This window comes from Falco cherrug, unplaced genomic scaffold (genome assembly GCF_023634085.1).
Source record: "Falco cherrug isolate bFalChe1 unplaced genomic scaffold, bFalChe1.pri scaffold_41, whole genome shotgun sequence".
Lineage (NCBI taxonomy): Eukaryota > Metazoa > Chordata > Aves > Falconiformes > Falconidae > Falco > Falco cherrug.
The window spans coordinates 780130-793050 of record NW_026599482.1 but is presented as its reverse complement, the minus strand read 5'-3'; the positions used below and the strand labels follow the sequence as shown (position 1 = coordinate 793050).

General features: G+C 55.0%; 1 pseudogene; it reads left to right on the top strand.

Moving 5' to 3' along the window:
• Nucleotides 1-12921, top strand: part of LOC106630953 (hydrocephalus-inducing protein homolog) — a 93590-nt pseudogene that overhangs the window by 50346 nt on the left and 30323 nt on the right.

Genomic DNA, 12921 nt, shown 5'->3' with positions numbered 1-12921 from the left:
GAGCTTGACTGTGAGGCTACAGACACTTTGTCACTGGAGCAGGGACAGCAGGACACACGTTGCAACCAGACCGTTGAGGTTTCTAGCTGGCTGTTTGTGCGTGTAAATGTTCCAAGCTAACCTTAGGCTACTGCAGGCTCTCTCCTCCAGGCCAAATCCTGCTTGCTTTTCTCTTCTGACTAGCCATCCCTGCTTTTATGAGGCTCCTGGAGCCACTAAGGCTGTACGAAATGACTGGGGGTGAAAATCGTCTTGTGCCATTCTGCCCAAGAGAGGGTAAACTGGAGACAAGCGCTCTGGGTTCACTTTCTGCTTTTGACCTTGGTCAAGCAGCTGCCTCCTCTCAAGGTGCTGTTCCCTCGTCTGTATGTGAGACTGTTTCCCGGCCCCCTGGGGGATGCTGTGGTTTCTAAACGTGAAAAGCACCTGACGTTCTGAAAGAAAAACCTTGTAGAAGGGTAGAAACTAATACAGACAGTGAATAAGAGATGTGTGCAATTTTGGGGTTGAAAACTCTGAAATGCGTCGGAAGGGAAGGGAGGTGCGTGGCCACTTCAGGTTGTTTTTTTCTTGTCTCCTCTTTCTGTAGCTACCCAGTGACGTCCTCAGCCTACAGCATAAGCCTCTTTCTTTAAAAAACATGTCCTCCCTGCCGCTGGGCGTCGTCCTGGCCTTAGACCAACCCTTCCGAGTCTGTGATGCGGCCCGGCAGCCCCTCCCTGCAGATGTCCAGGTGAGCAGGACCTTCCCGTGGTGGGCTTTGAGGAGGAGGGATGTGGCGGTGCGTTCCTGTTGGGAGGTCCTCTGGCAGGGTCTCCTGTAGAGTCAGCAGTAGCCTGGCCCCAACTCAATCAGATCTGAAGCGAGCTGCTGGAAGAAACAAAAATACCCGAGTTGGGAAGATACTTCGTGGCTCAAAGCCATGAGGAGAAGGGAGCAGGCACCTAGGGCTGGGCAAGCCATGGAGTAGAGGTATCTCCCGGGACTTGCAGCAGCCATCCTCAGCCAACCTCAAGAGCAGCTTGCTCTCTGTGAGGGCAGCTCTGCCTTCGGGAAGGCTGAGGATGCTCCTCCCACTGTCGCCTGGCACCTGCCCTGTCGGTGGTGGAAGGCGCTGGACATGGGCTCTGCTGGACACGCGCTGGTGGAGGTGCGGGCACCGTTCCTGTGCCGCGCCGGTGACTGGCCCCTGCGAGGCTGAGGCTGCCGTGCCGGTGCACTTGTGCTGTGAGGATAAAGGAGTTTCTCTGGAGTCAGGGCAGCAGCCCTGGCTTGCCGGAGTGCTGGTTCGGCTGTGTGTTTAGCCCAGAGCCTCTGTGGGTCCAGAATTCAGTAGGACAATATTTATTTCCCCCTGGTATCGATGCAAAGCGCAGAAACGTGAGCCTGCAATAGTCTGACGAGAGCGTGGTGCTTGCAGTCAGGCACTCGCTGTAAAGAACGTGCAGGGTGGGCTGAGAAGCCCACGCTGAGGTCATGCTTTAAGACATTGACGTGTTCCATGCTATCCAGCCTTGGACTTCATTACGCTGGTGTTTGATCTTTTTAATCTCCTTGCAGCCAACGAAGCTGGAGGTAGGGGAGGAACGTCATTTCTTCATCGGATTTAACCCTGCTCACGAGGAGCGTCTGAATAGCTGGGTGGCAGAGAAGGCTCTGAAGATACAGCTGCTCGAGCATCCTCACGAGGAGCAGGTCACTGTTCGGGGAGAAGTCTTCTTCCCAAATCTCCAGTTCCAGACCATGGCCGTGGACTTTGGGTGCATCTTGAATGACACTGAGGTGGAGCGTTACATTGAGATGACCAACTGCAGCCCGCTTCTCGTCCGGTACCACTGGTCATTCCTGACGGGCGGCCACGCGAGCCAGCTGAGGTATGTGCACCGTTGCCCTCTCCTTGAAGCTCCTCTTCCTAGTGTCCTGTCTGTACCTGGCAAAGACCCAGGCTGTTTGCCTGGGATCTGGCAAGCAGCTTTCAACTCTCCCTGGTGGGAATAACACCTGCCAGCCGTGGTCAGGCTAGATGCTCAGGGAAAAGGTGATCTCTGCCGGTTGGACGCTGCAGGGGAGACCATGTTCTCCAGCCAAGCTGGGGCTGTATGACACTACTAACGCTTTTTGCTTAGCCCATACCCTGGAGTCCTGCTGTGCCTCTGGAGCTACAAAGCCACGCTTAGGCACGTGGACGGTAACATCACCGGTTTTCCATCCCTGCCAACCCTGTACGTTGTCATTTCATCCTAAGAGCCTACATAGGCGCTGCCACCAGAAGGACCTGCTGCTGCCCCGGTCCCTTGCTGCTGCTTTGCTGTAGCCCCCGTACTGGTTCCCCGGGAAGGAAAGCTGCTGTGGAGAGCTGTGCTCGCAGACCCTGGTGGCCTGAGGCAAACACCACCCTGGAGAAGGGAGTTTTTGTCTGTTAGCTGTTTTGTGAATGCGATGTGCAGTTGATTCAGCATTTTTCACCAAAACGGCAGGTTCTGCTGGGGCTGTAGGTCCAGCTGCAGGTGTCGGTGGGAGCGCTTGTCTGAGCATCCCTGGGAGGCAGGGCATCCAGCCCTGGTCAGTGGTTTCCAAGCCCAAGAGCACTCTTGCAGTGGTGCTGCAGCACGTCTATAAACACATTTCTAGCAGTTCCTCCCGCTGTGGCCTCTCTGCGTAGTACAGAAGTCTAGTCTGGGCGGTTTTAATGGCAGTAGCAACTGGTTTTTCCATAATGCCCTGGGAAACCAAGCAAAGTTAACCACTGCGCGTTGAAGTGCTGCTGTTGCAAATAACAGAGATCATAAATAAACAGTTTTGTTTAGGGAGTTGGAATTTGGCTTAGAGGAGACTGGGCACTGGCATTAGCTATGGCGGTGAGGAGGGCTTGGGGGAGAAGCTGTGGACACTGGGGCAGCCCGTTCACAGCGGGGTCTTACCAGGGAACGGCCAGTCTGGTGTGGCCCTTCATGCGCGGCACCTTCAAGAACAGACCCTAAAATGCAGGGGAAAGTCTGCAAAAGCAGGTGCAAGGAGGTGGACAGGGAAAGAGTAACAGGGCTGTAAGCTTTGCTCGGAAGCCCCTGTCATCTCCTGGTAAATTAGATTAGGGTTTAATTACAAGCTAAGGGAAAAATCTAATGTTGATGGTAGAACAATGCATATATTTTATGATAACAGAGAAACACACACATTGGAGCAAAGCCTGTGTGGAATTAATTTCCTCTGGGGCCACTTATTGGCCAGTTGCCTGTTTGGTTTGGTTTTTGTTTTTTTTTTTTTAGGGTTTTGGAAATGTGACTGCTGAATCAGTTTTCAGCTTTTAATTCCCCCATCTCCACTTAAACTAGCTTTGCTGGACCTGAGCCTGCAGGTTCTTCCGGCAGACGCTGAGTTACCCAGCTCTGAGTTGGTAGCAGCTGAGGGTCCTGAGCATCTGGCAGGATAGCTGAGCATCTGGCAGGATAGCAGCCCCTGCTCCAGAGGGTTTGGCATAGCCCCTTTGCTGGCTCGTTAGTGCTGTGGACGTTAGGACAGCTCCCTTTTCTGCTCTGCATGTTAATTCAGCAGTAATGTGCTCGCTCTGGGTCCCTCGGCAGACACCATGTGATTCTCCATGTCAGGGCTGGAAATGAAGATGGTCTCCAGGCTATTAACACCTCAGATGGCTCATTAAGAGCCCAGCAGAAGGGCAGCATGTCAGATATTATTTCTGGTCTACATTAAGCACTGTTGCTATTCTAAATTATCAGATCAAACTAACTTGGTCTGACATCGAGGGAATCAAACATCGGGTCTCGTGAAGGCGAGATCGATAGAATTGAAGCGTCCACACTTCTAACCTTGCTGGAGCTGATCGCCAGAGACTCCCAGCATCAATCAGACACACACATTTATTTTGGCCAGGAGAGAAAAATGTTGTTTCTCTGCCTGGACAAGACTATTTGTGCTTAAAGTGGGTTTGGTTTTTTTGTTTCTTCTAATTGTTCAACCCATTTTTTCCTCCTTACTCTTTAGTCACTGCTGCTACTTTGAGCAATCATATCAGCAACACAGTCCAGCCATTGCTGTGCGGTTAGTCATTTCCAGGGCGCGCACAGTGACAGTTGGAGCTGTCGGATCTCACTGTAGTGATGTTGCTTCTCTGTCTCCGCGCTGCCTGGTCTATATGTCAACGGGTGGCTCAGTAAATGCACAAATCTTAGCTCAGCAGAGGAATTTATCCTAGCAAAGAAATAGTCATCAGGGCATTGGGACAAAATGCAGTTTCTAGTTTTTGCTCTTGGCGAGGGCAGACCATCACCACCACCTTCCCCAGCTGCTGGCCATGTGGCCCAGCTCAAGCCGCGTGTTCCCACAGGGTGCACTGGGCAGGTTTTGAGTTTACTTCTGTATCACATTGTTTTGTTTCCAGTTGCAAACACCCTTGAGCTGTCTTGCTTGTTCCAAAGTCCCTTTTTAATCTGCGTCTGTTGGCCTGCAGGACAAATCAAAGTGCATCGTCGGGGTCCGTAAGCCTGTTTAGATGCCTCAGGGGCGCGTGGTCTCTGGTGCTTTGCCCTGTGACAGAGCTCGGGCTTTGTTGGGGGGCTTGTTTTCCCCCGGTGCTTTGGCTGTGCCGAAGGGATGCACCAGCGTGTGGTCCCTGGGGGCCTGGGCAAGGATGCCGGGCGTGTGGGTGCCACGCACCAGGGCAGCAGCCTCAGCGCTGTTAAAACTCCTGCATTTAATGCAAAGGGGTGGTGGCTCCTGGCACGTGTCCTTGGTGCTGGCAGGACCTGCAGGGACCTCGGGTCTTCAGATCACCGTTCTGGGGTGTCTGTCCTGCTGGTGGTGGCTCTCACACAGCCTGAGCTGGCAAGGTCACGTCATCCTGCCTGAATCTTCACGCGCAGTTTGCAGAAGCGGTGTGATTTCTAGCTCCTCTGTTTTGGGAGGTGGGTGTGGGAAGTGGTGTGAAGCTGTGTCCTTAGCAGGCTCAGAAACCAAGAGACAGGCTGAGATGATTTTTTTCCTAATGTCTCAGCGGTTCGGATGGTGGGTGGCACAAGGCTGTCCTGGCCCTAGCAGGAAGGACTCTTCTCTCCCTGCTGTCAGTGTGCCTGTGCTGCCATTGAATCCCCCCTGTTAATACCTGGATCCATTTTGTCTCATCTGACGGGTGGTCAGGTTGGGTGAGATGGACACAGGGGGGTTAACACCTTGCTGTCAGCCCCTCCAGCCCCAGGCTGACCTGCTTATGTCAGGAGGCTCCTCATCTCCGCTCCAGCGTGCTGGTGGAGGCACTTCCGCAGCCCTTTGGCCCCTCTGCTTTGGGGCTGGTCCCTTCTGCAGGTGGAGGAGCCGCTCTCTGCTCCTTGCCTTCATCCCTGCGTTCACAGCCTTGCTCTGAAAGTGCTGGAGGCTGCCCAGAAGGTCCTGATTCTGAGAAAGGGTTGCCTCAAGCCTGGGCTGATGCCAAACATCTCATCATCTTGCCCTTCTTTCCCAGGACCAACCCCCTTTCCTTCAGTGCCAGGAAGATGTCGTGTCATAGAGATCAGCTTTCTGTTGACACCTCGGGTTCCTCACTCCCTTCCTTTTCATGTGATGCTCATTGTTGTTCGTTTTGACTTTCCCCCACTGGAAAGAGTCCCTGGCTGTGCTGCTTCACGCTTCGCCGCAGCAGGACTTGCTAATCGCATCATCTCCCAGCGCTGGGTCCCAGAGGGCTTCTACTTTAGAGGGAAAAATACTGTTGTTGTCTAGGCACCACGGTCTGGTGAAGTTGCCTCAAACCATTCTGTAGAACTAGAGGTACCTTAATAAATGATTATGGATTTTCCATCTCGGGGGTTTCCCTCTCCTCGGGAGCTGTTACTAAGCCGCAGTATTTATCACGAGCCACTCTAAGAGCTGCGGTTTCATTTCCTCACCATGTGCATCGTAGCGAGGATTTTCCATCTCGGGGGTTTCCCTCTCCTCGGGAGCTGTTACTCAGCCGCAGTATTTATCACGAGCCACTCTAAGAGCTGCGGTTTCATTTCCTCACCATGTGCATCGTAGCGAGCGGTTCTGGGACAGCTGCCGCGATGACGGCCGGACCCAGGTGCCCTACGGGTGCGTGGGCTGGTGCGTGGCTGGAGGGTGTTGAGGTGCTCCTCTTGGTGGCCTGACACTGCGGGCATCTCCCCTGCCGCCAGGGAAAGGTAGCGTGCAGCTGCAGGCTGCCCAAAAGCACCACTGTCCCAGCTGAGCTGGATTTATCTCATCCTTACGGAGCTGCCCAAGTCAGCGGCCGCTGGAGGTGTCGGGCAGTTTGGTCGCCCATCAGGGCCCCCCAACATGCACCCGGGTGCCTGGGCTGAGAGGAGCAGAGGTTGCGTGGGTGGGACCGTAGGTGGGCGATGCGCTGCAGGGCTGAGCGAGCACCTTCATCCCCTCCAGCCCTGGTTTGTTCTTCCCCACGGACGGTGCCGAGCTGTTGCTCGGGGTCCCCGTGGCGTCCCAGCAGCAGGCGGAGGGAGGGCTGTCAGGGGCTCACCTGGGCCAAGCCGTGTTCTTGCATGTCGCTGTAGGGAGGGCAAGTCAGGCGGGATCTCTTCCGGGTTAGCCTGTAATCCAGAAATGAAAACCAGCCTTAGATACTAAAGACAAATCTTTGTTTGGAGCCCGTGGTTCAAGGCACTGAATTCCCAGCTGTAAAAAATGTGCCGTGTTTGACGGCGGGGGGAACGCTTACGACTAGGCACAGCGGCAGGTAGGCATGGCCTGAGCGCGTCCCTCCACGTGGCGTTGGAAATCCAAGCAGAGCTACTGTGAGCACCTGCTGCAATTTCATACAGGGACCATAGTCAGAGTCACTTGGGAATTCTGAAAACGTTAACTCATATGCTTTTTACTGGCTGCTGTTGCTCAAAGGATAAACTCGGCTCTGTTTGCAAAACGAGCGGTTGAACTGCTTTGCTGAACCATTTGCCAAATTTGTCCTCCAACAGTTTGTGTTTAGAAACTGCTGGGGAGGTAATGATGGCATCAGGACGTGCCACACCGGTTATAAGCTCGTTTCAGCAGAGCTGCAGCCTTTGTGGCGCGAGGTGCGGTTCGAGCTGCTGTTTTGCAGCCAAGGAGTACCTGTGGCACGGCAGGGAGCTGAATCTCGGTGTTGCGATTGGAATAGATTGATTAAAAATGACCAGCGTTTCCTTCCCCAAAGTACTAATCGCGGCTGCTTTGGTGCTCATCGGGGATCAATGGGCTGTTTAATTGCGAGTCTCTGCCTGGAGCCGCTTGACGTGTCTTCCCGTGTTCCTTGCGTGTGCGAAGGTGTCCCGTGCTGGGCTCGTGTCGGCTCTGTCGGGGTTCAGGCACAGCAGGCGGCGGGCTCCGTCCCTGCTCCTGCCATCGCCGCTGCTGGTCCTGACCCGCAGCTGTGCGTAACCGCCCAGGGGAGAATTCAGGGTAAATACCTAGAAGAGCTGAAAACCTCCTTGCGGCGCTGGGTCTGTGCTGGCGCATCGCCATCCAGATCTGCCCCTTTGTGTCTCAGTCCCACCTTTTTGTGCAGTTTGTCCTTTTGTCTCCCTGCAAGGTGTTCACCTCTGATATCTGCAGTTCCTCATGGCAAGCAGTTGCCACTGCTGGACCAGCGTTGTCCCTGGGCAGCCCCCAGCATTGACCTGCTGCATCCTGGTTCTGGAGCTGCCAGGTCGGATCCATTCCTGGGCTGGCGGCACCAGTGCCCACCCAGGGGCCACGTCCTGCCAAGGAGCTGCTTGTCCAGGTCTTCCTCCCTCCTACTGCAGCTTCATGATGGAAGTTACGGTTTCTTCCAGGTTCAGCCCTCCAGCACCTAAACTGTTCATCAAACCCCAGCCACCGAAGGAGGAGGGAGCCTGCTCGGAGCACTCGGCATCTGCAGAGAGCAGTGTCAGTGATGGATGCGTAGAGGAGCCAGCTGAAGCCCTGGGAGCAGTGGGGGATCCTGCCCAAGAGCCAGCAGATGCAGAGGACTCCCTGGAAGCAAAGGTAGATTTTCTTGTACGCTCACTGTTTTGCGTTGCCTCCCCCAGCTTGCCACCAAAAAGCCGTGCTGGTGCCAGCGTAGCGTCCCTTTTTTGCTGCCCTGCTGCCATGTGCCCTGAGAGTGGGCTGGGCAGCAGGGCCAGCAGCTGGACACGGGGCTTATGGGGAGGGACAAGTAGGGTAGTGTTGTTTGGAGAAGCCCATTCAGGTCCTCCTGACCTGTGGTGAGGTTGGGGTTTTTTGGCTGGGTTTTTTTTGCACTGTGAAAGGAGGGGTTTTACCTGCACCGTGATGTGGAGGCTTCCAGTTCCCTTCCTCTGTCAAGCCCTGCCCAGTACTGGTCTCCATGTACCACCTTCTCAGCCCCAGCTAGAGCCACCCGTTGTCACGTCTCTGCCTTCGCCCGAGCCCCAGTATTGCAGCGATGGCCACAGAGCTGCCTTTTTATAAATGGAGACTTGACAAAGTCGCTGTCTTTTCCTCTTAGTATGGGAAACAGCCTTTGGTCTGCTGACCTTCCTGGTGAGCCTTGGTGCTTTGGGGCTTGGCCTTGGTGCTAGTGGGAGCTGATGGCACCTTTTGCTTCGCGTGGGACAGAGGCTGCTCCTGGGGCAATAAAAAAGGATATAGGAGAGCACAGGAGGTTCTGAAAGTGCCGGAGTTGGTGTCAAGTTCAAGGAGGGGGGTTGCACCTGCTGACATCTAAATATCAGTGGTTTTAATGTTGTAGCTCTGCACGTGTTTTCTGAATCAGGAAAAAGGATACCTGGTAGGCATAAAGAATAGCGCGGCTGAATGTTTTCAGATAGAAGCATGAAATCATTTTTGTGCCCTGCTTTGTTGCCATGTATGCGCAGATAAAGCAGGGAAATTCAAGGGGATATGGCTAGGTAGGATCCAAAATTGCTTCAAAGGATACATCTGGGTTGCAGTGTTGTCTTCTGCTTGTGTCACTGTATCAAGGCAATGTCCATGTAGCCTTCCTGGGGAGGTGGGAGACCATAAGCCTGGGAAAGATGTGGGTTAGCGTCTTTGGGCATATGCCCTTGGCAAAGCTTTGCAGGCTGGAAGATGTGGAGACAACAGAAAGAGCACTGAGATGTGAGAAGGCTCAGCCTCCCCAGTGCTTTATATCTCCTTGGAGAGATGTAGCCTCTGGTTAGGCCTGAGGATGTGCTGTACATACCCTGCCCATGTCAGAGCCCCAGCGCAAAGCCCTCCTTCATGTTACCGAAGCAGCAGGTATTCTTAAACTTCAAGAGCAATCACAAAGCCCTTGCTTATAAATAGGGGTCAGAAGCCCAGGGACGAGGTTCCATTTAAAGGATGGCACCTCTGAGGTTAAACACCAGCCCTCAGCTGCTGCAAGGCAGGAAAACATCTCAGCTGCCTTTTTCAGGATGGTGTTATTCAAGAGAAACGGCGATCCTCAGCCCTCCGGCACTGACGAGTGCACAAGGGGAAAGCTAAGCACCACCTGAAATGGGACAGCTGTGCCAAGGACTTCTGAAGTCCTTATTTCCCCTTTTTGACACTTCTCGCTTGCAGCTGCATTCCTATTGTTGTCATGGAGAACCTGAGCTGTCCAGGGGTGGGGTGTTTGGTGCGTTTCTTGGGCAGGAGTGAGCAAAGCTGGGGTGGCATGAGGGTGCAACGTGCCCTCGAGGTCCCTGCCAGGACAGGGTGCTGGGAGCACCCCGCTTCCTCGTGCAAGCCGGTGGGTCCGAGCCCACCTGCCGGTGTGACACGGGCTCCACCTGCACCTCGTGTCTCATCCGCACGGGTCTTGGACCCACACTCGGCTAATGGCACAGGCGTCCCCGTACTTGGTGTGTGCCTGTGTCCCATCTTAGCTGCTCTTGGCTCGATGAGGCGGTGGAGCCTGCAGCACAGTGATCCCCCTCAGCCCAGCCAGCTGCCTCCTGTAGCCCATGGTGCTTGTTTTCCAGCTGCTGCCGTCCGCTGCTGTGGATCTGGAAAGTCGGAGGCCGGTGAGGACCCAGGAAAGGATGCGGTTTGTGGAGGTGGAGCCCCTCCCCTCGGGAGCGGAGGAGGTAAGTGGGCATCTGTCTCACTTCCCCGTTCCCAGCGTGGCAAACAGTTACGTAGCCCCTGCTGCCACTGGTGGCCCTCGGTGCTGCTCACGGAGTGGCCTCGCATCCCTCCCAGCACGTTGCGCAGCGCTGCTGAAGCAACCGGCCATGTAGGGCTGACCGAGGGTCCTGCCTGTGCAGCGCCTGTGGAGGGTGTATTCATCTTGTTGCTCATCAGGTGCTCGGTAGGAAATTTTTGCAGTAGCTTTTGCAGTAGCTTTTGCGAGAGCAGTGTGTGGGTCGGAGAGAGAGTGAAAAGTGTCAGGAATCAGACGAGCTGGGCTGGAGTCCACCCCCAGCTCCAAGGGCTCTCATCTCCAAGTCTCGTGTGTTTCTGAAGGCAGTAAAAAGTGTTTTTAAAGGCAAGTTCTTCAGCTGAGAGAATGTCTTGCTGCCAGGAGACATCCCAAATTAATTTAGTGTATTAATACATTAATTAGTATGGGAGAAGATTTTTCCCAGGGTCTCTCCCACCGGTAAGTGGAATGGATGCAGAATGAGAGTAGGGTGATCTCGCCTGTGATGAAGAGGCCCCTCCAGCCACATCTGTACTTTGCTCCAAGCCACGGCTGCTCTTCTGCATCAATTTCCACGCTCGACATCTCTGTCTCTCCTCCCCTGCCTCCAGGTTTTTGATGTCCTGCCACTGTACGGCGTGCTGCCGCCGGGCAAGAGCCAGCGCGTCACATTCACCTTCGTTGGCCGCACAAACATTGCTGCCCGTGTCACGGCGCTGTGCAGTGTGGAGGGAGGCCCGACCTACGAGATTGCGCTGAGTGGGGAGGCTTCGCTCATCAACTACTTCCTTGACGTGACGGAGATCGACTGCGGGCTGCAGGTACCGCACGCTTCTCTTGGCAGAGGTCCTTGTCTTGGAACTGTCGCCGGCGCGTTGCTGCCCACCGAGGTCTCGGGCGCTCTTCCCTTCCCAGCTACTCTGTTGGCTCTGTCGCTTGGAAGTACTGCCTTTGGGTGATACATTCTGCATCAGAGTTGTTTTTTAATGGCCATCTCTACCCCCCCATATTTGGGATTTCCTCCTCTTCAAGGTAACGAGCGCTGCCTCCCGGGACAGGCAGGGACCCCGTGGTGATCTCCAAAGGGACATGTCCCCAGGACCCTCATCCGCCCATCCGTTCCTAAAGCCTGAGGTCCAAGGAGATGCTTTCTTTTAATGCTCTTGATTAATCAACAAAATAAACCAGGGAGGAAGTTAACTTGGGCTTCCAGTCACTGCATCTGGAGAGAATGTCCCAGAACAGTTGGCACTCCTTTTCAGTTAAAATCCCCACAGACCCTTCCAGCTGTTGGCCCTGTTTGGCTGTTGCCCTGTCTGTCTCTACTTTTGCTTCTGTTTTGCCTGCAAATACTTGTATGCAGGTGCCTCTTGTTCTGAAATGCCTCGATGCCTCCTCTTTTGTTTCAGCTGGCTGTTAGGTGACACCTTAAAGAGCAGGGGGCTTGTATCCCCTGGTTTATTTATTACTGCACCTCTACGTGCTGCCGTCGATAGTGTTCCTGCGTAGGGCTAAGAGGTACCCTGTGGCTGGGGGTTGCCCAGGGTAACCCAGGACACCGCAGTGCCTGTACCTCCTCTGCGCTCCCTGCTTCTGCGCTGTGTTCATGTGCTTTCAAGCCAGGGAAAAGGGAAGGAGACTCCCAGCAGCAGACCTGCGTCTGTAACTTCCCGCTCCTCTGTCTTCTCTCCAGCTGTTTAACAAAGTCAGGGAAGCGGAGGTCACCCTGCAGAACAGAGGGAAGATGGGATTCACCTACGTGGTGCTCGGCTCCAGCGCAGCCGCTGCGGACAGCCCTCCGCTCGGCGTGCCCCTGGCCGTGCCCAGCATGGTGAGTAGCACGAGTGATTCACCCTGGCCAGGCTGCCCAGGAGAGGGTTATAGGGAAAAAAGGTGGTGGGGTGGGTGGAAAAAAAGAAAAGGAAGACAGAGCCACAAAACCAGCACGGAGAGCCAGGGCTGTAAGCAGCTGCTGCTGGGTGGCAGAGAAGGTCGAGCAAGCGCGGTCCTACTAGAGCCCCTTCATGGCCTTTGCTGGTGGGTGGCTCTGGCATCCTGCAGCAGCCGCCGGCGGGAGGCACGAGGGCTTCGGTAGCTCTTTGGACCCCGAGTGCTGAGCTCTGTGGTTGTGCCGACACTGGAGCCAGATGGTGCAGGCTCTTGTGAGGGTCACCTTCCCCAGGTTGTGTGGTCAAGCAGGGCGTACTCCCTGTCCCTGCCTGTAAGAAACCCCACCTGCCCCCTGCCAGCACTAAGCAGGACTGAAATACTGTCTTGCCTGGGCATGAAGCTGCTTTGCCAGAAATTTTAGCAGCCCCTGTATTGGTCCCTCCTCCAGCTTTGCTGCTTTGCAGCAGTTTTGTGGGGCAGCGAGGGGGTCAGGGAGGATCGGGGCTGGAACAGCCAGGAGAGGAGTTTGCAGCATCCCGGCGCCCCAGCTTCTTAGTCCCGCGTGGATGTCTTTGAGCTGAAGCAGCGTTCTTACCTTTGTCTCTTTTTGCAAGGGGAAGAGGAAGCCAAATGGCTTTCACATTGTTTTCGTGCCCGTCTCCTACAAGGGATGACACACTGATGCCCTCTTCCCGCGGGCTTCCGAAGACGCAGCTCTGCTTGGACCCGTGCAGCCAGCTGCTGCAGCAGCAGCGTGGGTGCTGGCAGCTTGGCAGGGCTCACCTTTGCTGCAGCTGTGCTGTGCGCTGGAGTACGGGCTCAGGGGACCAAGTGGCAGGAGCTGTCCCACTCAGCGGCTTCCCCTGCAGCGTGAAGGGGAGCGGGGAGCCGAGGGTCCAGCCCAGCGTGCAGAGGGCGAGCCAAAGGCGTCTGCG